Source organism: Anomaloglossus baeobatrachus, chromosome 1 (assembly GCF_048569485.1).
Source record: "Anomaloglossus baeobatrachus isolate aAnoBae1 chromosome 1, aAnoBae1.hap1, whole genome shotgun sequence".
Lineage (NCBI taxonomy): Eukaryota > Metazoa > Chordata > Amphibia > Anura > Aromobatidae > Anomaloglossus > Anomaloglossus baeobatrachus.
The window spans coordinates 656,148,713-656,173,213 of record NC_134353.1 but is presented as its reverse complement, the minus strand read 5'-3'; positions in this window follow the sequence as shown (position 1 = coordinate 656,173,213).

The window sequence follows — 24,501 nt, the reverse complement described above, 5'->3', positions numbered from 1 at the left end:
CTGATGCTGGGGGAGACTAGGAAGAGAGAGGCTGATGCTGGGGAGGCTGGGAGGAAAGAGGCTGATGCTGGGGGAGGCTGGGAGGAGAGAGGCTGAGGCTGGGGGAGGCTGATGCTGGGGGAGGCTGGGAGGAGAGAGGCTGATGCTGGGGAGGCTGGGAGGAAAGAGGCTGATGCTGGGGGAGGCTGGGAGGAGAGAGGCTGAGGCTGGGGGAGGCTGATGCTGGGGGAGGCTGGGAGGAGAGAGGCTGATGCTGGGGGAGGCTGATGCTGGGGGAAAGCTGGGAGGAGAGAGGCTGATGCTGGGTGAGGCTGGGAGGAGAGAGGCTGATGCTGGGGAAGGCTGATGCTGCAGGAGGCTGGGAGGAGAGAGGCTAATGCTGGGGGAGGCTGATGCTGAGGGAGGCTGGGAGGATAGAGGCTGATGCTTGGGGAGGCTGATGCTGGGGGAGGCTGGGAGGGGTGAGGCTGATGCTGGGGGAGGCTGATGCTGGGGGAGGCTGGGAGGAGAGAGGCTGATGCTGGGGGAGGCTGGAGGAGGCTGATGCTGGGGGAGGCTGGGAGGAGAGAGGCTGGTGCTGGGGGAGGCTAATACTGGTGGAGGCTGGGAGGAGAGAGGCTGATGTTGGGAGAGGCTTATGCTGGGGGAGGCTGGGAGGAGAGAGGCTGATGCTGGGGGAGGCTAATGCTGGGGGAGGCTGGGAGGAGAGAGGCTGGGAGGAGAGAGGCTGATGTTGGGGGAGGCTGATGCTGGGGGAGGCTGGGAGGAGAGAGGCTGATGCTGGGGGAGGCTGATGCTGGAGGAGGCTGGGAGGAGAGAGGCTAATGCTGGGGGAGGCTGATGCTGAGGGAGGCTGGGAGGATAGAGGCTGATGCTTGGGGAGGCTGATGCTGGGGGAGGCTGGGAGGGGTGAGGCTGATGCTGGGGGAGGCTGGGAGGAGAGAGGCTGATGCTGGGGGAGGCTGGAGGAGGCTGATGCTGGGGGAGGCTGGGAGGAGAGAGGCTGATGCTGGAGGAGGCTGGGAGGAGAGAGGCTGGTGCTGGGGGAGGCTAATACTGGTGGAGGCTGGGAGGAGAGAGGCTGATGTTGGGAGAGGCTTATGCTGGGGGAGGCTGGGAGGAGAGAGGCTGATGCTGGGGGAGGCTAATGCTGGGGGAAGCTGGGAGGAGAGAGGCTGGGAGGAGAGAGGCTGATGTTGGGGGAGGCTGATGCTGGGGGAGGCTGGGAGGAGAGAGACTGATGCTGGGGGAGGCTGGAAGGAGAGAGGCTGATGCTGGGGGAGGCTGATGCTGGGGGAGGTTGATGCTGGGGGAGGCTTATACTGGGGGAGGCTGGGAGGAGAGAGGCTGATTCTGGGGGAGGCTGATGCTGGGGGAGGCTGGGAGGGGGGAGGTTGATGCTGGGGGAGGCTGATGCGGGGGGAGGCTGGGAGGGGAAGGCTGATGCTGGGGGAAGTTGGGTGGGGGAGGCTGATGCTGGGGGAGGCTGGGAAGAGGGAGGCTGATACTAGGGGAGGCTGATGCTAGGGGAGACTGATGCTGGGGGAGGCTGGGAGGAGAGAGGCTGATGCTGGGGGAGGCTGATGCTGGGAGAGGCTGGGAGGAGAGAGGCTGATGCTGGGGGAGGCTGATGCTGGTGGGGGCTGGGAGGAGAGAGGCTGATGCTGGGGGAGGCTGGGAGGAGAGAGGCTGATGCTGGGGGCAGAGAGGCTGATGCTGTGAGGAGAGAGGCTGATGCTGTGAGGAGAAAGGCTGATGCTGGAGGGAGAAAGGCTGATGCTGGAGGCAGAGAGGCTGATGCTGGAGGCAGAGAGGCTGATGCTGGAGGCAGAGAGGCTGATGCTGGGGGCAGAGAGGCTGATGCTGGGGGAAGCTGGGGGAGAGAGGCTGATGCTGGGGGCAGAGAGGCTGATGCTGGGGGAGGCTGGGAGCAGAGAGGCTGATGCTGGGGGCAGAGAGGCTGATGCTGGGGGCAGAGAGGCTGAAGCTGGGGGAGAGAGGCTGATGCTGGGGAAGCTGGGGGAGAGAGGCTGATGCTGGGGAAAGAGAGGCTGATGCTGGGGGAAGCTGGGGGAGAGAGGCTGATGCTGGGGGATGCTGGGGGCAGAGAGGCTGATGCTGAGGGCAGAGAGGCTGATGCTGGGGGAAGCTGGGGGAGAGAGGCTGATGCTTGTGGAAGCTGGGGGAGAGAGGCTGATGCTGGGAAAGAGAGGCTGATGCTGGGGGAGGCTGGGGGGAGAGAGGCTGATGCTGGGGGCAGAGAGGCTGATGCTGGGGGAGAGAGGCTGATGCTGGGGGAAGCTGGGGGAGAGAGGCTGATGCTGGGGAAAGAGAGGCTGATGCTGGGGGAGGCTAGGGAGATATAGGCTGATGCTGGGGGCAGAGAGGCTGATGCTGGAGGAAGCTGGGGGAGAGAGGCTGATGCTGGGGGAAGCTGGGGGAGAGAGGCTGATGCTGGGGGAAGCTGGGGGATAGAGGCTGATGATGGGGGAGGCTGGGGGGAGAGAGGCTGATGCTGGGGGCAGAGAGGCTGATGCTGGGGTCAGAGAGGCTGATGCTGGGGGAGAGAGGCTGATGCTGGGGGAAGAGAAGCTGATGCTGGGGGAGGCTGGGGGGAGAGAGGCTGATGCTGGGGGGGGCTAGGGGGATAGAGGCTTATGCTGGGGGAGGCTGGGGGGAGAGAGGCTGATGCTGGGGGAGAGGCTGCTGCTGGAGGCGGGGGGAGAGAGGCTGATGCTGGGGGAGTGGCTGCTGCTGGTGGAGTGGGAGAGAGGGGCCAATGCTAGAGACAGAGGACAAGGGTTGAGGAATAATGCTATGACAAAATCAATGGGTGGGAGTGTAAGTACTCAGAATGAGAGGGGGGCAGCATTGGGAGCTCATTATGGAGAAGGGGCAGCATGTGTGGGCTCAGTATGGAGTGTAGCAATGTAGGGGAGTCAATATCAAGAGTGGGGTAGGGTGTGTGGGGGGGTTGTCTCAGCATAAGCTCTAGTGTGGTGGTCTTAGTATGATAAGTGGGGCAGCATGGAGGTGTCATTATGGAAAAGAGGAAGGCAGCATTAAGAGCTCATGGAGAGGGGTAGCATGCATGGGACATTGTGAGGAGGGAGCAGCATGCATGGGACATTGTGAGGAGGGGGCAGCATGCATGGGACATTGTGAGGAGGGGGCAGCATGCATGGGACACTGTGAGGAGGGGGCAGCATGCATGGGAGACTGTGAGGAGGGGGCAGCATGCATGGGACACTGTGAGGAGGGGGCAGCATGCATGGGACAATGTGAGGAGGGGGCAGCATGCATGGGACACTGTGAGGAGGAGGCAGCATGCATGGGACACTGTGAGGAGGGGGCAGCATGCATGGGACACTGTGAAGAGGGGCCAGCATGCATGGGACACTTAGGAGAGGGCAGCATGCATGGGACACTGTGAAGAGGGGGCAGCATGCATGGGACATTGTGAGGAGGGGGCAGCATGCATGGGACATTGTGAGAAGGGAGCAGCATGCATGGGACACTGTGAGGAGGGGGCAGCATGCATGGGACATTGTGAGGAGGGGCAGCATGCATGGGACATTGTGAGAAGGGAGCAGCATGCATGGGACACTGTGAGGAGGGGGCAGCATGCATGGGACATTGTGAGGAGGGGCAGCATGCATGGGACACTGTGAGGAGGGGCAGCATGCATGGGACATTCTGAGGAGCGGGCAGCATGCATGGGACATTGTGAGGCGGGGGCAGCATGCATGGGACATTGTGAGGAGGGGGCAGCATGCATGGGACATTGTGAGGAGGGGGCAGCATAAATGGGACATTGTGAGGAGGGAGCAGCATGCATGGGACATTGAGGAGGGGGCAGCATGCATGGGACATTGTGAGGAGGGGCAGCATGCATGGGACACTGTGAGGAGGGGCAGCATGCATGAGACACTGTGAGGAGGGGCAGCATGCATGGGACATTCTGAGGAGGGGGCAGCATGCATGGGACACTGAGGCGGGGCAGCATGCATGGGACATTGTGAGGAGGGGCAACATGCATGGGACATTCTGAGGAGGGGGCAGCATGCATGGAACATTGTGAGGCGGGGGCAGCATGCATGGGACATTGTGAGGAGGGGGCAGCATGCATGGGACATTGTGAGGAGGGGGCAGCATGCATGGGACATTGTGAGGAGGGGGCAGCATGCATGGGACATTGTGAGGAGGGGGCAGCATGCATGGGACATTGTGAGGAGGGGGCAGCATGCATGGGACATTGTGAGGAGGGGGCAGCATGCATGGGACATTGTGAGGAGGGGGCAGCATGCATGGGACACTGTGAGGAGGGGGCAGCATGCATGGGACATTGTGAGGAGGGGGCAGCATGCATGGGACATTGTGAGGAGGGGGCAGCATGCATGGGACAATGTGAGGAGGGGGCAGCATGCATGGGACATTGTGAGGAGGGAGCAGCATGATGTGAGTACAGTGTCCAGATCATATTTCATAATCGAGGAAGGTGTGGTGGGTATACAGTAGTTTATAAGTGAGGACAGTGTGGTGTTTTAGTTTATTAGGGGCAGTGTCACAGTATATAAGTGGGGACGGTGTGGTGGGAATATTTTTATACTCATTCTATGTTTTGATGTGCCTGTGGTGATCCCCATTGGGGGGGTTAGTGCCCTTCATTTCTCATTTATACTTTTTCAAGTGTTTTACAGATTAGATCTGCCTTAAACAGATGTCGTGTACGAAAACTCATAGTGTTACGTTGCCACTGAGGGGCGCGACCACTTAAAGTGCCTAGGGCAGCAAGAAGGCAAAATACAGCCCTGTTTACCGCAGGTAAACCGTGGCTATACCAAGGGTATGCTGCACATCATTTGCTACCTGCGGTATACCCGCGGTATTTCACGATTACATTACAGTGAATGGAGTGAAATACCGCAGGTACTTACGGAAAAGAAGTGACATGCACATTTTCTCAAGAAATTTTCTCAAGAAATTCTGCAGAAAGCATTTTCTTGAGAAAAAAACGCAGTGTGCGCACAGCTATTTTTTTTCCCATAGGTTTTGCAGAAAGGTTACAAGAAATTTCTGCAGCAAAACCGCGGGTAAAAACGCAGTGTGCGCACAAGGCCTTATAAAGTTTATAAAGTGGTTTTTATCTCAAGGAAATGTGGATGTAGATGAATGACCACAGTCATCCTGTTTCATTTATGTCAGAGAATCTTGAGTTCTGTGAAAGTCGGGAAGTAACTGATTTTTGTACAAGGAAGTTTAATGCTGCTTGCATTAAGAAATCATATCTTTCTTATATGTCATATGGCAGAAATAAAGAAATTTCAAGTTTTAAAACATTGGAAAAGCATAAAACTCTGAACAATATCTCATATAAAAAATATTTTACAATTCTACTTTTCAAATAAAATTAAGTGTCAACTTGCCTAAGGTCATCAATGTCCATGTCAGTGTTACTGCTAGACTGACCATTGAAATTCCAATCCAAAGCTTTCCCATTCATTTAAACAGAAGCTATAATCAGAAAATGACCTAATTTTTAAATCTGATTTTTGTGTTAAATGTATTGTTAAAAATTTTGTGCAATTGTTTTTTTTCCATATTGTAACATGTACTAGAAATAGAAATCTTGCAATTTTAACATTGGCCACTAAGGCTTTTTTAGACTCTAATATCCTGTTAGTTTCAGAAAATCCACCTGAATATAGCCATAATGATCAGACTCTGAATCCATCTTTTGTATTGCAGCATCTATTGAGCAGATGCCAAGGTTATTGTGGAAGGAGAGTGGGCAAACTCAACTGTCACCTACTGTGAATGGTGGATCTTGTGTTGTCAGCAGTGTATAGAAATGTTAGCTGTCATTGTAATCCCGCCTCTGCTGATAACAAAACTGCTGTAAAATCTTCCTGTAAAGACAAGAAGTAGAAAAAATAGCCACACTGGGCAAAAAAATGTGACAATTGCATGATTATTAATTTAGTTTTTTTAATAATGATCATTCATGATATGGAAAAAAATACTGACTAAAAAAACTAAATGTAACACAAAAACATGATTTAACCCCTTAACGACCGAGGTCGTACTGGTATGTCCTAAATCATCTAGGGGTAATCACCTCTGGCTGCTGTGGGCAGCTAGTGGTGATTCCTGCACATGTCATTTGAACAGCTGACATGTGTGCCTCTCAGGTACGGGTGGATCCACAATCCACCCACTCCTGTTAACCCTTTAAATCGCGCTGTCAAACTGTGACAGCGTGATTTAAATACCCACAGCGGTAAACATGCACTTACCTGCCTCCATCGGTGGTGCAGTGACGTGATCAAGGAGAGCCAATGGTTGCCATGGTAGCACAGGGTCATGTGATGACTCCTGTAGCTCACTTGACTCACTTCTTGTAACAGCTGGCAGAGCAAGAGATGAGCATTTCTGGTGATCACAGTTTTGTAGCTGTGATCAACAGAAATGAATGAGCGATCAGACTGCTGATCCTTATAGTCCCAGGGGACTAGCAAAATAAAAAAAAGTAGAAAAAAAAAGTTTTAACAAATTAAAAAAAAATCTACAAGTTCAAATCCCCTTTTGCCCCATTGAAAATTAAAGGGTTAAAAAATAAAAAAAATATACACATATTTGGTATCGCCACATTCAGAAATGCCCGATCTATCAAAATATAAAATCAATCAATCTGATCGGCAAACAGCCTAGCTGTAAAAAAAATTCCAAACACAATAATTACGTTTATTGGTCACCACAAATTTTGCGCAAAATGCAATAGCAGGCGATCAAAGCTTAGCAACTATGCAAAAATAGTACCGTTAAAAACGTCAGCTCAAGACACAAAAAATAAGCCATCACTAAGCCCTAGATCCCAAAAAAGGAAAACGCTGTGGGTCATGGAACATGGAGCAAAAAAGTGCGCCACTTTTTTGGGACAAATTTCAGATTTTTTTTTAACCCCTTAGATAAAAGTAAACCTATACATGTTTGGTATCTACGAACTTCTATCGACCGGAGGCATCACACTGACACATCAGTTTTACCATATAGTAAACATGGTGAATAAAATATTCCTAAAACAATCATGCGAGGCATCACACTGACAGATCAGTTTTACCATATAGTAAAAATGGTGAATAAAATATTCCTAAAACAATCATAAGAGGCATCACACTGACCGATCAGTTTTACCATATAGTAAACATGGTGAATAAAATATTCCCAAAACTATCATGCAATCGCACTTTTTTTGCAAATTTTTCTGCACTTGGAATTTTTTGGCCATTTTCTAGTACACTATATGGTAGAACTTTTTGTTTCATTTAAAAGTACTACTTGTCCCCGCAAAAAACAAGCCCTAATATGGCAAGATTGATGAAAAAAATTTAAAAAGTTACAGCTCTTGGAAGAAGGAGAGCAAAAAAAAAACAAAAACGAAAAATCAGCCGTGGGTGAAGGGGTTAAACACCTGGTCATTTTCTGATGATGGTTCTCCTATAAGTGATCCGACTTGGTACATGGAACTGTGAGTTTCTTTATACAGTGATTATACTTGAAGAAAAATAGGCACATGTTTTAAGAAAATTAAATGTCATTTATTCTGTGAAAATGTTTTACATTAAATAATCCAAATATAATAAATAATTACATAACCATTAAAAATATTAAGGCTGTATTCATAAGCTAAATAATACAATATGTAACATTAACTCCCAACATTCAGTGATATTAATAATTATACATTTTAAAATGATGGGATTATTTATTAATAATATAAATAGAAGAAACCAAAATTACAGTACATACGTTACTAAGTTCTTGCATAAAAAGACGTATTTATATACTTTAAATAATAATAATCACAATTTCAGAAGGTAATAACGCATTCATTAAGTCTAAGAATGATCTCAGACAATGTCACAAATTCAAGTCAGTTCTTTTTTTTGATAATTATAAAAAAAATTGTTTAATACTGATATTTCACATTCTTTGTGACAGTCCTGCATGTTTTATATCTAATACCTAGGAGAGCAATACGATGAGGAACAGTCCTATTGATTTAAATTGGCGAGATTTTCTTGAAACGGTAATGTGAATGGGTACCGTAAAATGCTTAGATACTGATAAACTTCACATTTGGTGTTGCTGGATGTCACACACAGCGACAGTGACGGGACGTCGCTGCAACGTCACAAAAAATGGTGACGTAGCAGCGACGTCGTTGTCGTCGTCGCTGTGTGTGACACCAACCTAACATCTACAAATCAAGATACAGAACGGTGGTCCCACAAATATTCAGAGGTGCAGACACGACCTTGTCAACCAGAGACTCAAACACTATATTTTTTTTATTGAATCATCATCATTTAGTTCCTCTTTCTCCTTAGAGAGAAAATGCTGGGAACAACAACTGTCTGATCTTTATACTGTTGCAAAACTTCCCATCAATGGATTTACACAGCTGCTGAAAATATGGGTTACGATAGTTTAAGTTTAAATAAAATATCCATTATTCTTTCATAAATATTAGAAAAAAGAGTTTCCCTATGAGGCTAAGTTCACATGACCATATAAAAAAATCTGTCTAGTTTCCATGAAAAACGGGCATTTTCATCTCAAATATCCATATGCAATCCTCATGGCAGCCATTTTTATATGTTAGCAGTTATTAGAATTTCCAATATTAAATATTTGGTATGTTAATAGAATTGTAACACAAATCAGATGGCTGATCTGTATGAAATCCATTTTTTTCTGCACACCCACATACTTAAATTGGGGAGTCTTATCCGACGTATGGAAGAAACTAGTGCATGAAAGAATTTTTTTCTTATGCAGATTTGCTCCGTGGAAAAAGAACACACATATTAACAGCCCAATTGAATAACATTGGTATGTGTACTGTCAGGTTTTTTTCATGAACAGCATTTGGACTGAAAATACAGTCGTGTGAACTTGGCCATAGAGTGACCAATGTTTTTCTCAATAACATGTAGAAAAATTACGAGCAAAGTTATCCAGGGGAAACGTTTCTCCTTGCGGAGACTGACAAACTAATCTTGCTAACAGTGAGAAGACTTATAGCTGCAATGCTCCTCTGGGAAATATGCAAATTGTCTCTTCAGGGAGGAAGGAGACGAACTCTAGTGCCACCCAGCTTTTCATGCAGCCAGATCAGATCTCATACTTTGCACTGATGAGGGGCAATCACCCTGAAACACTGTCTGCAAATTGAGGTTCTGTTCTGGCATAAATCCTAATTCATATGACAAGACTTGTTAAAGGGTCACTTTTCACTTTTAGAATTCCTACTTCCAATAGGTCCCACTAGAGTTTGTCTCCTTCCTCCCTGAAGGGGCAATTTGCATAAAGTTATCCATATACATTGGATACATGGTGGCTGAACTATCATTCTACAGGTTCAGCTCACAGCTGTCTCATGATTCCACCGTACAGAGGCAATGGCTTATCCGAGAACAAATAGATAGGGCGCTACAACCATCCAACCATCCATCATTCCCGTTTCCCAACATGGTCGGGGAGAGTTGTAAGACTCCATCCAGTCCATATTGGATTGTAGGCATTCTATAATCCGGCAAAATTGTTGCTTGTCTAACTTTTATATAATGTGCATGGGGGCCTTAATTTATTATATCCCTTGTGATTTACCAGTGTAATCCTGGACACATTTTATTTATTTATTTTACTCACTTATATAGCGCTATTAATTCTATTGTCCCCACTGGGACTCACAATCTAAATTCCCTATCAGTATGTCTTTGGAGTGTGGGAGGAAACCGTAGAATCTGGAGGAAACCCACACAACAAGGAGAGAATATACAAAGTCCTTGCATATGTTTTCCATGGTGGGATATGAACCCAGGACCCCAAGACTAAGCTATTGTGCTGCCCATGCACATGACACAAGACCTACTGACGGTACATGAGGACTGTTCTACTGCATAATCATTATAAAATAATAGAATAAATTCACATAGATACATATTCAACTCATCTTATAACCATACCCATGCATAGGTAAGTTATTTATTTAAATAAATAATATTAATATTAATAATAAGTGCATAGTAGTATCCAAGAATACTTTTCTTCAGATGTATTCTACATATTGGGCACCATGGAAGACTCTCTACCTTTAATTGGATTGGTGGTCTATCACATTCCAACAGAGTAAAACTAGGTAAAATTACCTAATGTCAATAAATAAATAAATAATACAGTAGTAAATATTATATTTGTAACAGCAAAAGGGGCTGGCCAGGATTAAAATAAAATTGCCTTAAGACAAGGAATGTGATAAGATAATAAAATAACTTGTTCTCAGCAAGTAAATCCCTGACCGCTCCAGCTAAGCTACTTCAGTGGTCCCACCAGTCGATGTTATTGGTTTGATACCAATCATGAGGAGTAAAGGCCGTCGTTTGTGCGTCACAGGCAAATTGCTGCCCGTGGCGAACAATATCGCTAGGACACGTCAAACGGACTTACCTTCCTAGCGACGTCGCTGTGGGCGGCGAACAACCTCTTTTCTAAGGGGGCGGTTCATGCGGCGTCACAGCGACATCAATCAACGGACCACCAATAGAAGCGGAGGGGCGGAGAGCAGCCGCATTCACATCACTCCCACCTCATTGCCGGAGGACGCAGGAACGCTGTTGTTCGTCGTTCCCGGGGTGTCACACGTAGCGATGTGTGCTGCCTCAGGAACGACGAACAACCTGCGTCCAAAATGAGCAACGATATTTGGGAAAGGAACGACGTGTCAACGATCAACGATTTGGTGAGTATTTCTGATCATTAGCGGTCGCTCGTAGGTGTCACACGCAACGACGTTGCTAACAAGGCCAGATGTGCGTCACAATTCCGAGACCCCAACGATATCTCGTTAGCTATGTCGTTGCGTGTAAAGTGGCCTTAATAGGTGCAGCCAATCACTTTCCGCATCAGTAATTCTTCCTTATATGGCACAAAACTGTTAAAGAGAGTGTCTGGCTGCAGCTGTCACCTACATATAGACAACAAAAACTGGTGATTGATATCAGGGAATTTACTATAAGAATATTCCCAACTTTGAGACATTCTTTTTAAAGGCCTTTAGAAACCCTTCATCTATTTCAGTTTAAAGCACCAGGTAATTACGTTGAATATCTGACAGCTTTTAAATCTCATGGTTTATGTATTGCTAAAGGACATAAATGAGAAAATGTAAGCAAACATCTAATTTTCATTTTGTAAAGAGTTTGCTGCCCTTCCTTTTGTGTGTGATGGCTGCCTATGTCGTGAGTAGTGTGCTTGGTAATATTTTCTATCAGCATTACATGGGCCTCAACATAAGTGCTGAAACTATCAAGTAATAGAATGTGTTTTTTACCAGTATCGTTAGTTGACCAATACATGCAGTTTTACACACTGGGGTATAAAGACCCTAAATGGACATTAAATCATTGAATAGCCCTTTGACTACAGAGAATAATGTAGCCTATTACACAGAATGTTGTGGTTGCAATGTTCAGAATTCCTTGAATTAATGTGCAAATGTATGTTTCTCAAACATATTCTGGTAGAAAAGGATATTACAAAAGTGGTGGGTTGAAATCATGCCAACTTCATATCTTTGCAAAATTTGGTGGAAATTGCATTCATTTAGTTGGTTGGTGGTTTATCTTCATAGTATCCCATGTAATATGAGTTGATGAACAGAATCCAACAAAAGCTTAGTCCGACAGACTTAAGTGGAGGAAATAAGTCTTCTTCATTGTGCTTGAATTTTTGAAACTATTTTATGAACAACGTCTAGGAAATCTATGTAAACATTTATCAGTTGGCAACATTCCGACTTTCTATAATAATGGGCCTTATTGCTGGGTAGCAGAAATTTAGTCTGTAGCATTTCACGCATTTTTTGATCAAGAATTTCTTCCAGGCATACTCTCTTCTCAGTTATAAGTTTTAATAGATTGGATCGCAGTGCTTCACTCTTCACACTTGCTACTTTTAGCTTCTTTGCATGCTTGTATTCATCTTTTTCTCTCTCAAAAAGCAAATCAAAAGCTTTTCTGAAGAAATGTAGACTTTCACTTAATCTGTGCAGTGCATTTTTCATACGCAAAATGGTATCACTTGGGTAGGGTTTTTTACAGTCATTTTCAAGAATTTCATGTTCTTCGAACTGAAATATAAAGATATTTAGTAATTATATCATATAACAAAGCTTACTGTAATTATACTAAGCATTAGTTTTAAATCTAAAGTGTTCATGCAATTTTTTTTTAATTTTTATACTTATTAATAATGTAAAAAATGACAAACCACTTACTGCATTATGTATTTTAAAAGCCTGAGCTGTAAAGTTGTCTCTAGTCTTTTACATATATCATACATGACATTTTTTATTAATTGAGGTTCACATTCTGATGTACTTAACAAATTTGGGATTCTAATCTTCTAGCAGAACCAACCAATCCATGTTTTACAGTCGTTCATCAGAATGCTGCAGATGGGTGCTCAAAGAGAACTCAGTGGGTTCAATGCTGGTGAAAGAAGCCATGCTCACTGCGATCAATAGATCAGTCAGACTGAATCATTTGGTCATTTTACTCAATCTGACAGCAATGAAGGAAAAATACAGCTGTAAAGCTGGCCATACACATCCGGTGGCTGTCGGCCGACTCTTCATGCTTCATGCTGTATGCTTCAGCCAATCATTCAGCCAATAGCCATATTAGCCAGCTCTCCCATACACAGGAGTGCTCGTTCGGCCAAGTGTATTCTTTATAAAAAAAAGCAGCTCATCTACAGGAGCACAATATGATTGGCAGTCCGAAAACAGCCATGCGTGCTCGACATCTCTCCCAACCATCAATTGGCCAGTGTCCTCATACACATTAGACCATCGGCCAAACCTGTCAATAATGACAAATTCAGCAAACATTAGTCTAATGGGTATGGGGGGCCTTAACTGTGCGTACAGAGATTGCTGTTTAGGACCACCTATTTATCTTTGAGCCCATAATGATCAAAGCTTGGCATGAAAACAAATTACATTTCTGCTGTATCTTTTCACAGAAACTTAAAGTATTTTTTTGATTACAAGATGCAGCAGGCTACTGTATAAGGCATACCCCAAATTTAAAGGAGGAAAAGAGGAAAAAAATGAATTTTTAATGTTAAAATGGGGGTCTGTCTTGTAATCTAATGGTCACAAGAAACCAGCGGCGGTGGTGAGAGGGGACTTTGGGCTGAGAGGAGGGAGTATTGCGGCAGTGCAAGGCAGACACCATTGATCTCTCAGTGACGGACGCAATAGACTACAGGAAAAAGGCGCCAGAGATGACGCGTGCACATATTAACATCTTGGAGAGCTGAAATCTCAATCTGCGTATGCACCACCTCTGGCGCCATTTTCCTAAAGTCTATTGTGTCTGTCGCTGGAGGAACAATGGCGCCTGCCTTGCACTGCCAATACACCCCTTCCTCCAAGACGAGGGCCGGCAGCATTGCATCACTTGTGCTACCAGCTTCACATTACCCCGCGCCTTCCTTCCCCCCTGTTAAGCTACATTCGGCTTTTAAGACACACTCCCATTTCTCCCTCAATTTTCGGGGAGAAAAAGTGAGTCTTAGGCGGGCTTTACACGTTGCGACATCGCTAGCGATTGCTAGCGATGTCGAGCGCGATAGCACCCGCCCCCGTCGTACATTCGATATCTGGTGCTTGCTGCCGATGTGAAGCCCCACAGGTGTTGTGTCGGTGCATTACCTTCAGGGACTCCACGTAGCTGGATCTGGTCACAGGTAGGAGATCTTCTTCTTGTCGTGACGCCACTCTCAGTATTGCGGTCAGTGGGGACCGCCACTGCAGGTTGAGGGACGCCTGGGGCTGATGGTATGTGCAGTTAGTTGGAATAGCCTCCTGAGAGTGAGGCAAGCCCCAGGGCCCGGTGTAGATGCGTAGTACTACAAGTCGCAGAATGACTCACACAGGCAGAACTGTCTTTCAAGGGCTTTACTCACATTTGATGGCAGGGTGAGTAGCCCGGGCGTAGCTGAGATGAACCAGGTGGGAACCAGGTATCCTTCAGGCTGACTTTATGAGGGTGACTACCAACTCGCCTTCCTTAGCCCTTGGTGGTTTGGGGTGACCCCGACTTTGAGTCCCTATGGGGGTCACCCAGGGAAGTTGCTGAAGCCTCACTCCCCTTCGTTCGCCGTGTGCTTGTCGCCTGGACCAGATCACTCCAGCTTCTTGCCTCCTGTGAGCTATGGGCCCTAACTGTGGCTACGTGGCTGCGGCTTTTTGTGGTGTTGTGGTGTGGGCTTTGAGAGCCCCACACCGGCAGGTTTAGCAAAAGAAAGCTGGATCTATCTCCGCTTCGGGATCTGCCGCCCGGTTGGGCCTGGTGCTCTCTAGCAGTCTCCTTACTTCCCACTCCGTTGCTCTCTCTCTAGCTGAAGATGGATTTCGGGTAGCACCCCTAGTTGACCGTTCTCCCCCGTCAGTAGCCACTGCGCGGGCGCTGTTAGACAGCAACAGCCCCACAGGTCTGCTCCTCACTGAGCCCTATGGAGTTCTGCTCTAACTGACTCACTGCCCCTCCTCTCCTGTTCTTGCCTACGCCACCTAGCAACCAGATTCTCTTACCACACCCCTTGAGAGGAGATGGAGGCTTTTGGCCCCCTCCACTATTCCAGTGAAGGCCAAGGCTTTTCCCCCTCCTGGGATCCCCAGGGGTCCTCTCATGGGTACATGTGTGAGACCTGATCACTATGCGCCTGTGTTCCACACCCCGGTCAGCCTTCTGGATTACCTGTATTGTACTGTCCCCAGCATGGGTGCAGTACTCAGTGGTGCCTGACCAGGTCAGGGGCGCCACATTCCCCCTTAGTTATCACCAGCACGTCCTCGGGCTGCAAGACAACATTTTAAAATGCATAAAACATTAAAACATGTAAAACATTTAAAAGCACCAGGTACCATACATCACCACCCTCCACCCACAAGTCCGTTAACCCACCCAAAACCCTTTCACGTTGGCCGCGACTTCAGCCACTTCTGGCAGGATGTAGAGGCGGCTTTCATGGGCTGGTGGTTTCAGGGTATACCTGGCCTGGTGGATCCGCGCCTTCAGCCTCTTCTGGCAGGATGTAGAGGCGGCCTCCACAGTTGGTGCTGACCAGGTACCCTCTTTGTGGTGGAGAGCCAGGCCCCATAAACAGGCATGCTCTCTGGTCGCAGGTGAGCCAAGGCCCTATATACGGACGGGCTCCTCCTGGTTGCAGACGAGCCAAGCCCCTAAACAGGCTGACTCTGGTGGCGGTGGTGCCCTCTGGTGTAACTATTTACACTGCGAGAGTTTGTGGCTATAGCCAGTTCATAGCCTTAAGGTTTATGGTTTTCTCACAATAGTTTTTGTGGGCACATGCTTAAACCTAAACGTTGCAAAACAAACTTTTCAAAACTTTAACTTTCTAACTGCTGAACTTCTTACTTTCCTTTACTCCTCCATACCAGGGCTTTGGCCTGTTGGGCTGCGGCACCTGCTGCTTTCTTGCTCTTTGTCGTCGTCTGAGGTAGTTTCATCTGTAGGTTCCTTGTCTTTTCTTTCTTGATCTTCATCTGTTTCCTTTGCTGCATCTGTTTCTGTATCTCTGTCTTTTCTTTCTTCCTTGGGACATGGCACTACATCAAGCGCATACAATCCTCTTTCGCCTTCATGCATAGTGAATTGTACTGTATTTCCCATCTTTAAGTTTCTGCCAGGGTGTCCTCTAGGCAGATGAGCGTTCACATCTCTTCTGTTGACAAATATCCCTTCTTTGATACCAGGGGCTACAATGAATCCATATCCACTTCTCAAATTGAAATCCTCTACTACTCCTCTGCAAAGGGGTCCTCTGACCTGTGCTTTGGCTCTTCTCAGGAACCTTTTCTCCTGTAGGTCTCTGGCTGTGACTTCTCTCTGCTCTGGAGACTGTGGTGCAGGGGACAGCGCTGTTCTGTTGCGACGCCTTGTCTTGCGGGCTGGGTTCTGCGAAGTGCAGCTTACAAGCTCCCAGGTGAGACTTTTAGGCAGATCTTCGTCAGCGGACGGTGTCAGGTCTTCCTCATCCCAACGGGAATAGGGTAACATCTCCGGCTCTGAGTATTGCTCCACTGCCGGTGGCTCCGGAGTCAGCTCCTCAGCTTCCTGGCCTCCTCTCCCCCTTAGTGCTTCTGAGCACTCTGGTTGTGGTAGCGCTGGAGATGAGTGGTCCTCAGCTGGTCTGGGCGGTGGACTCTCCGGCGCGGCTGCAGGGGTTGCCTGAGTCTCCTTGGGGGTATGCGGAGGGAGCAGATACCGATCCACCATCTCTTGTGGGAACTGGGCCTCTAGGTCAGCCTTCAGCTTCCAGTATTCGGGGTCCTCTCCTATCAGGGTCTTCCTAGCAGGGACCTCTTTGGACTGGGGAGCGGTGTCTGCTCTGGCCTTGCAGGCCGGGGTAAATGATGAGGTAATCTCTTCTTGGCGGGCCGCGCCTGGCATGGCGGCGGCCTGGTCTTGGCGGGCCGCGCCCTGTTTGGCGGCGGCCTGGTCTTGGCGGGCCGCGCCCGGCATGGCGGCGGCCTGGTCTTGGCGGGCCGCACCTGGCGTGGCTGCGGCCCGGTTCAGCGTCGCCGCGCCGGGCGCCTCTTCAGGGACCGCGGGCGTGGCAGCAGGGGTCGGGGCATCCGGGCCGGCAGGGGTAATACTGGACTCACCCATCGGTGGCAGCATCGGGGTCTGAGTCGTCGCCGTCCGGTCTGGCACTCGTCGTGCGGTTCCCCTCTCATAGGCCTGAACCGCGGCAGCCATCTCCAGAAGTTCCATGCGTTCTTCTCGGATCTGCTCCACGACCCGGGTCTCCAGTCGGTCGCAGAACTGGGCCAGCTCCCGATACCACCAGGCAGCGGAGCCCGGTTCTGGGTTTCTGCGGTCAGACGCCATTTCTTCTGCGCCGTCTTCTGCACGATTCTCCAGCTGTGGACTCGCCGTTGCCTCTAGTAGCAAGCTGTTCAGTTTCTGCTCTGCCTCTTTCAGCAGCTCCTCTCCCAGCAGCAGGCTTGTGGCTCCCTTTCTGTCCCGACGTCTCTGGACGCTTCCACTCTCATAGCTGGCAAGGTCAGAACTCTGCAGGGGATCTCTGGGTAGCCACACCTCTTCGTGGGCGGTAACTTCTTCCAGCGCGGGCTGCTGTTGTTTTTCAGCGCGCTTTTCATGGTGGCAATATGGCGGCGCTTCCAATTTTCCAAGCGGACCGCCCAGGCACATGGTCACCTGTCTGAACAGGTCTAGTCCTTATCCTGTTCGTGACGCCAGATGTGAAGCCCCACAGGTGTTGTGTCGGTGCATTACCTTCAGGGACTCCACGTAGCTGGATCTGGTCACAGGTAGGAGATCTTCTTCTTGTCGTGACGCCACTCTCAGTATTGCGGTCAGTGGGGACCGCCACTGCAGGTTGAGGGACGCCTGGGGCTGATGGTATGTGCAGTTAGTTGGAATAGCCTCCTGAGAGTGAGGCAAGCCCCAGGGCCCGGTGTAGATGCGTAGTACTACAAGTCGCAGAATGACTCACACAGGCAGAACTGTCTTTCAAGGGCTTTACTCACATTTGATGGCAGGGTGAGTAGCCCGGGCGTAGCTGAGATGAACCAGGTGGGAACCAGGTATCCTTCAGGCTGACTTTATGAGGGTGACTACCAACTCGCCTTCCTTAGCCCTTGGTGGTTTGGGGTGACCCCGACTTTGAGTCCCTATGGGGGTCACCCAGGGAAGTTGCTGAAGCCTCACTCCCCTTCGTTCGCCGTGTGCTTGTCGCCTGGACCAGATCACTCCAGCTTCTTGCCTCCTGTGAGCTATGGGCCCTAACTGTGGCTACGTGGCTGCGGCTTTTTGTGGTGTTGTGGTGTGGGCTTTGAGAGCCCCACACCGGCAGGTTTAGCAAAAGAAAGCTGGATCTATCTCCGCTTCGGGATCTGCCGCCCGGTTGGGCCTGGTGCTCTCTAGCAGTCTCCTTACTTCCCACTCCGTTGCTCTCTCTCTAGCTGAAGATGGATTTCGGGTAGCACCCCTAGTTGACCGTTCTCCCCCGTCAGTAGCCACTGCGCGGGCGCTGTTAGACAGCAACAGCCCCACAGGTCTGCTCCTCACTGAGCCCTATGGAGTTCTGCTCTAACTGACTCACTGCCCCTCCTCTCCTGTTCTTGCCTACGCCACCTAGCAACCAGATTCTCTTACCACACCCCTTGAGAGGAGATGGAGGCTTTTGGCCCCCTCCACTATTCCAGTGAAGGCCAAGGCTTTTCCCCCTCCTGGGATCCCCAGGGGTCCTCTCATGGGTACATGTGTGAGACCTGATCACTATGCGCCTGTGTTCCACACCCCGGTCAGCCTTCTGGATTACCTGTATTGTACTGTCCCCAGCATGGGTGCAGTACTCAGTGGTGCCTGACCAGGTCAGGGGCGCCACACCGTAGCGAACATTACGCTGGTAAGGAGATGTTTGTCGTTCCTGCGGTTTCACACACAGCGATGTGTGGTGCTGCAGGAACGACAAACAACATCGTATCTGCTGCAGTAACGACATTATGGAAATGAACGACGTGACACAGATCAGCGATTTTTTTACGCTTCTGCACTCGTTCATCATTGCACCTAGGATTTACACATTGTGACGTCGCTACCGGCGCCGGATGTGCTTCACTAACGACGTGACCCCGACGATATATCGGTAGCGATGTCGCAACGTGTAAAGCCCGCCTTGCTATCTGAAAACTACGGTATAAGAATCTGCTCAATTTTCCTACTCTATAACGTGCTGGAAGATCAAACTACATGTTTAAGGTGAAGCTGTCACCCTAGATATGTTATTTACCTGCAGATATAGTGATAAGCATGTAATTTGTGTTGAAATCATACTTGGCTGGTTTATTGGAGCAATGGCTACAGGTATAGGCAGATTATAATGAGGGCAATCTGGGCTACCGCCGGGGCCCGAGGCTCCAGGGGGCCCATGCTACAAAAAGTAAATTGCCCCCATTATAATCCGCATGAAATATTTAAAAGATGCTGAGTCGTCCACCTGCCCTGCAGCACATCGGCAGAAAGGAGGCCGCCATCAGGGAAATGAGGGGGGCCCGGGTCGCTCATAGAGAGCTGCCCTCTCTTTCTGCTCTTATCTATGTGATAGGGGCAGAGCAAGGGAGGAAATGTGCTGAAGCAGAACGGAGGCTGAGAAGGTGAAGGACCTAGCCTGATCACATGACTGGTGAACTGACAGGTCCTGTTATTCAGCTGCAGCAGCCTCCGTGCAGCTCCTAGTGTCTTCTCCCCTGCCTCACCGATGAAGAGCTGCAAGATGTGGTAATGTATAGTGTGTAAGGAGATGTGCTTGTTGTAGAGCTGTGTATGTATATGTGCAGGTAGTCTGGCTGTCTCTTCTCTCTCTGGCTGGCTCTCTTTCTCTCTCTGGCTTGTTGGCTGTCTCTTTCTCTCCCTGGCTGGCTGTCTCTTTCTCTCCCTGGCTGTCTCTCTTTCTCTCCCTGGCTGTCTCTCTTTCTCTCCCTGGCAGTGTCTCTTTCTCCCCCTGGCTGTCTCTTTCTCTCCCTGGCTGTCTCTCTTTCTCTCCCTGGCTGTCTCTCTTTCTCTCCCTGGCTGTCTCTTTCTCTCCCTGGCTGTCTCTTTCTCTCCCTGGCTGGCTGTCTCTTTCTCTCCCTGGCTGGCTGTCTCTTTCTCTCCCTGGCTAGCTGTCTCTTCTCTCCCTGGCTGGCTGTCTCTTTCTCTCCCTGGCTAGCTGTCTCTTTCTCTCCATGGCTGTCTCTCTTTATCTCCCTGGCTGTCTCTCTTTCTCTCCCTGGCTGGCTGGTTCTTGCTCTCCCTGGCTGTGTCTCTTTCTCTCCCTGGCTGTGTCTCTTTCTCTCCCTGGCTGTCTCTCTTTCTCTCCCTGGCTGTCTCTCTTTCTCTCCCTGGCTGTCTCTCTTTTTCTCCCTGGCTGGCTCTCTCTTTCTTTCCCTGGCTGTGTCTCTTTTTCTCCCTGGCTGTGTCTCTTTCTCTTCCTGGCTGTCTCTCTTTCTTTCCCTGGCTGTTTCTCTTTCTCTCCCTGGCTGGCTGGTTGTCTCTTTCTCTCCCTGACTGTCTCTCTTTCTCTCCCTGGCTGGCTGTCTCTTTCTCTCCCTGGCTGGTTCTTTCTCTCCCTGGATGTGTCTCTTTCTCTCCCTGGCAGTGTCTCTTTCTCTCCCTGGCAGTGTCTCTTTCTCTCCCTGGCTGTGTCTCTTTCTCTCCCTGGCTGGCTGTCTCTTTCTCTCCCTGGCTGTCTCTCTTTCTCTCCCTGGCTGTCTCTCTTTCTCTCCCTGGCTGTCTGTCTTTCTCTCCCTGGCTGTCTCTCTTTCTCTCCCTGGCTGTCTCTCTTTCTGTCCCTGGCTGTTTCTCTTTCTCTCCCTGGCTGGCTGGTTGTCTCTTTCTCTCCCTGACTGTCTCTCTTTCTCTCCCTGGCTGGCTGTCTCTTTCTCTCCCTGGCTGGTTCTTTCTCTCCCTGGATGTGTCTCTTTCTCTCCCTGGCAGTGTCTCTTTCTCTCCCTGGCAGTGTCTCTTTCTCTCCCTGGCTGTGTCTCTTTCTCTCCCTGGATGGCTGACTCTTTCTCTCCCTGGCTGTCTCTCTTTCTCTCCCTGGCTGTCTCTCTTTCTCTCCCTGGCTGTCTCTCTTTCTCTCCCTGGCTGTCTCTTTCTCCCCCTGGCTGTCTCTCTCTCTCCCTGGCTGTCTCTCTTTCTCTCCCTGGCTGTCTCTCTTTCTCTCCCTGGCTGTCTCTCTTTCTCTCCCTGGCTGTCTGTCTTTCTCTCCCTGGCTGTCTGTCTTTCTCTCCCTGGCTGTCTCTCTTTCTCTCCCTGACTGTCTCTCTTTCTCTCCCTGACTGTCTCTCTTTCTCTCCCTGGCTGGCTCTCTCTTTCTTTCCCTGGCTGGCTCTCTCTTTCTTTCCCTGGCTGTGTCTCTTTTTCTCCCTGGCTGTGTCTCTTTCTCTTCCTGGCTGTCTCTCTTTCTTTCCCTGGCTGTTTCTCTTTCTCTCCCTGGCTGGCTGGTTGTCTCTTTCTCTCCCTGACTGTCTCTCTTTCTCTCCCTGGCTGGCTGTCTCTTTCTCTCCCTGGCTGGTTCTTTCTCTCCCTGGATGTGTCTCTTTCTCTCCCTGGCAGTGTCTCTTTCTCTCCCTGGCAGTGTCTCTTTCTCTCCCTGGCAGTGTCTCTTTCTCTCCCTGGCTGGCTGTCTCTTTCTCTCCCTGGCTGTCTCTCTTTCTCTCCCTGGCTGTCTCTCTTTCTCTCCCTGGCTGTCTCTCTTTCTCTCCCTGGCTGTCTCTCTTTCTCTCCCTGGCTGTCTGTCTTTCTCTCCCTGGCTGTCTCTCTTTCTCTCCCTGGCTGTCTCTCTTTCTCTCCCTGGCTGTCTCTCTTTCTGTCCCTGGCTGTTTCTCTTTCTCTCCCTGGCTGGCTGGTTGTCTCTTTCTCTCCCTGACTGTCTCTCTTTCTCTCCCTGGCTGGCTGTCTCTTTCTCTCCCTGGCTGGTTCTTTCTCTCCCTGGATGTGTCTCTTTCTCTCGCTGGCAGTGTCTCTTTCTCTCCCTGGCAGTGTCTCTTTCTCTCCCTGGCTGTGTCTCTTTCTCTCCCTGGCTGTGTCTCTTTCTCTCCCTGGCTGGCTGTCTCTTTCTCTCCCTGGCTGTCTCTCTTTCTCTCCCTGGCTGTCTGTCTTTCTCTCCCTGGCTGTCTCTCTTTCTCTCCCTGGCTGTCTCTCTTTCTGTCCCTGGCTGTTTCTCTTTCTCTCCCTGGCTGGCTGGTTGTCTCTTTCTCTCCCTGACTGTCTCTCTTTCTCTCCCTGGCTGGCTGTCTCTTTCTCTCCCTGGCTGGTTCTTTCTCTCCCTGGATGTGTCTCTTTCTCTCCCTGGCAGTGTCTCTTTCTCTCCCTGGCTGTGTCTCTTTCTCTCCCTGGCTGTGTCTCTTTCTCTCCCTGGCTGTGTCTCTTTCTCTCCCTGGCTGTGTCTCTTTCTCTCCCTGGATGGCTGTCTCTTTCTCTCCCTGGCTGTCTCTCTTTCTCTCCCTGGCTGTCTGTCTTTCTCTCCCTGGCTGTCTCTCTTTCTCTCCCTGGCTGTCTCTCTTTCTCTCCCTGGCTGTCTCTTTCTCTCCCTGGCTGGCTGTCTCTTTCTCTCCCTGGCTGTCTCTTTCTCTCCCTGGCTGTCTCTTTCTCTTCCTGGCTGTCTCTCTTTCTTTCCCTGGCTGTTTCTCTTTCTCTCCCTGGCTGGCTGGTTGTCTCTTTCTCTCCCTGACTGTCTCTCTTTCTCTCCCTGGCTGGCTGTCTCTTTCTTTCCCTGGCTGGTTCTTTCTCTCCCTGGATGTGTCTCTTTCTCTCCCTGGCTGTGTCTCTTTCTCTCCCTGGCTGTGTCTCTTTCTCTCCCTGGCTGTGTCTCTTTCTCTCCCTGGCTGTGTCTCTTTCTCTCCCTGGCTGGCTGTCTCTTTCTCTCCCTGGCTGTCTGTCTTTCTCTCCCTGGCTGTCTCTCTTTCTCTCCCTGGCTGTCTCTCTTTCTCTCCCTGGCTGTCTCTCTTTCTCTCCCTGACTGTCTCTCTTTCTCTCCCTGGCTGGCTGTCTCTTTCTCTCCCTGGCTGGTTCTTTCTCTCCCTGGATGTGTCTCTTTCTCTCCCTGGATGTGTCTCTTTCTCTCCCTGGCAGTGTCTCTTTCTCTCCCTGGCTGTGTCTCTTTCTCTCCCTGGCTGTGTCTCTTTCTCTCCCTGGCTGGCTGTCTCTTTCTCTCCCTGGCTGTCTCTCTTTCTCTCCCTGGCTGTCTCTCTTTCTCTCCCTGGCTGTCTCTCTTTCTCTCCCTGGCTGTCTCTCTTTATCTCCCTGGCTGTCTCTTTCTCCCCCTGGCTGTCTCTTTCTCTCCCTGGCTGGCTGTCTCTTTCTCTCCCTGGCTGTCTCTTTCTCTACCTGGCTGTCTCTCTTTCTCTCCCTGGCTGGCTGTCTCTTTCTCTCCCTGGCAGTGTCTCTTTCTCTCCCTGGCAGTGTCTCTTTCTCTCCCTGGCTGTGTCTCTTTCTCTCCCTGGCTGTGTCTCTTTCTCTCCCTGGCTGGCTGTCTCTTTCTCTCCCTGGCTGTCTCTCTTTCTCTCCCTGGCTGTCTCTCTTTCTCTCCCTGGCTGTCTCTCTTTCTCTCCCTGGCTGTCTCTCTTTATCTCCCTGGCTGTCTCTTTCTCCCCCTGGCTGTCTCTTTCTCTCCCTGGCTGGCTGTCTCTTTCTCTCCCTGGCTGTCTCTTTCTCTACCTGGCTGTCTCTCTTTCTCTCCCTGGCTGGCTGTCTCTTTCTCTCCCTGGCTGTCTCTCTTTCTCTCCCTGGCTGTCTCTCTTTCTCTCCCTGGCTGGCTGTCTCTTTCTCTCCCTGGCTGTCTCTCTTTCTCTCCCTGGCTGTCTCTCTTTCTCTCCCTGGCTGTCTGGCTGTCTCTTTCTCTCACTGGCTGGCTGGCTGACAGTCTCTATCTGTCTCTCCACAGAAATCATATTACCTCACACATAAGCTTCTCTTATACTAAGAATGTCTTTCGTTGCCTATAGCAACCAATCACAGCTCCATTGACTTTAATGTAAGCAGGTTTTTTTGGCAAATAACTGTAAAGCACGGGGTTACATTTTCCCCTCAAACCGTAGTCTATGACATTCCCTGAGTCAAATGGGGTGTCTGTGTCGCGGGCGGGGAGGAGGGTGTCAGCACACTACGCTCACCCCTTCTGCTCGGGTCCGGCGGCTGCTGCTCAGTGGTGGCTCGAGCGGTGGGCCGGATCCCGGGGGCTTCTCGAGCGGCACTCCTCGCCCGTGAGTGAAAGGGGGTTTGTTGGGTGTGGGAAATGTTTATTGTCCGTGACGCCACCCACGGTTGTGGTGATTTCACCACCGCTGCTCAGTACAGGGGTCCCGGGGATGGTGATGCGGAGCAGCCAGGTGTTGTGTTGCCCCTCCGTGGGTAGGGGTTGGTGATCCCGGGGCCCGGTGATGGTTTGGGAGGTGCAGGGCCTGGTGGGCGCAGGGACGCGGGGGCAGCGCTGTGCCTTGCGGCACTGTGGTACTCACTCAGCCTGAGACGTTGACACAGTTTTTACGGTAAACCAAACGGCTGGTAAGACGGTCCCACGGACGGCTGCACTTGCTCTCCCGGTAGGTGACGGTGATGTCCCTCTTCCTTGCACCTTTGTGTACTTGTTGGTTGCGATGGGTCCCCACCGGTAACCCGCTCCCCGGCTTCAAGCTGGACCGGGGAGCTCTACTCTTTGCCCGCAGGCGCTGGCCCTAAGAAACTGGTGCCTTGGCGGTGGCGGTGTCTCTCTTACACTGGCTGGGCTGTTGCCTTCAATCGGGACTTGGTTGTTGGGGGATCTACGTCCCCTTCACTGACGGATTCGGCAAATTATGGCGAATCCAAGCCTTGCCGGGGTCCGAGAGGCCCC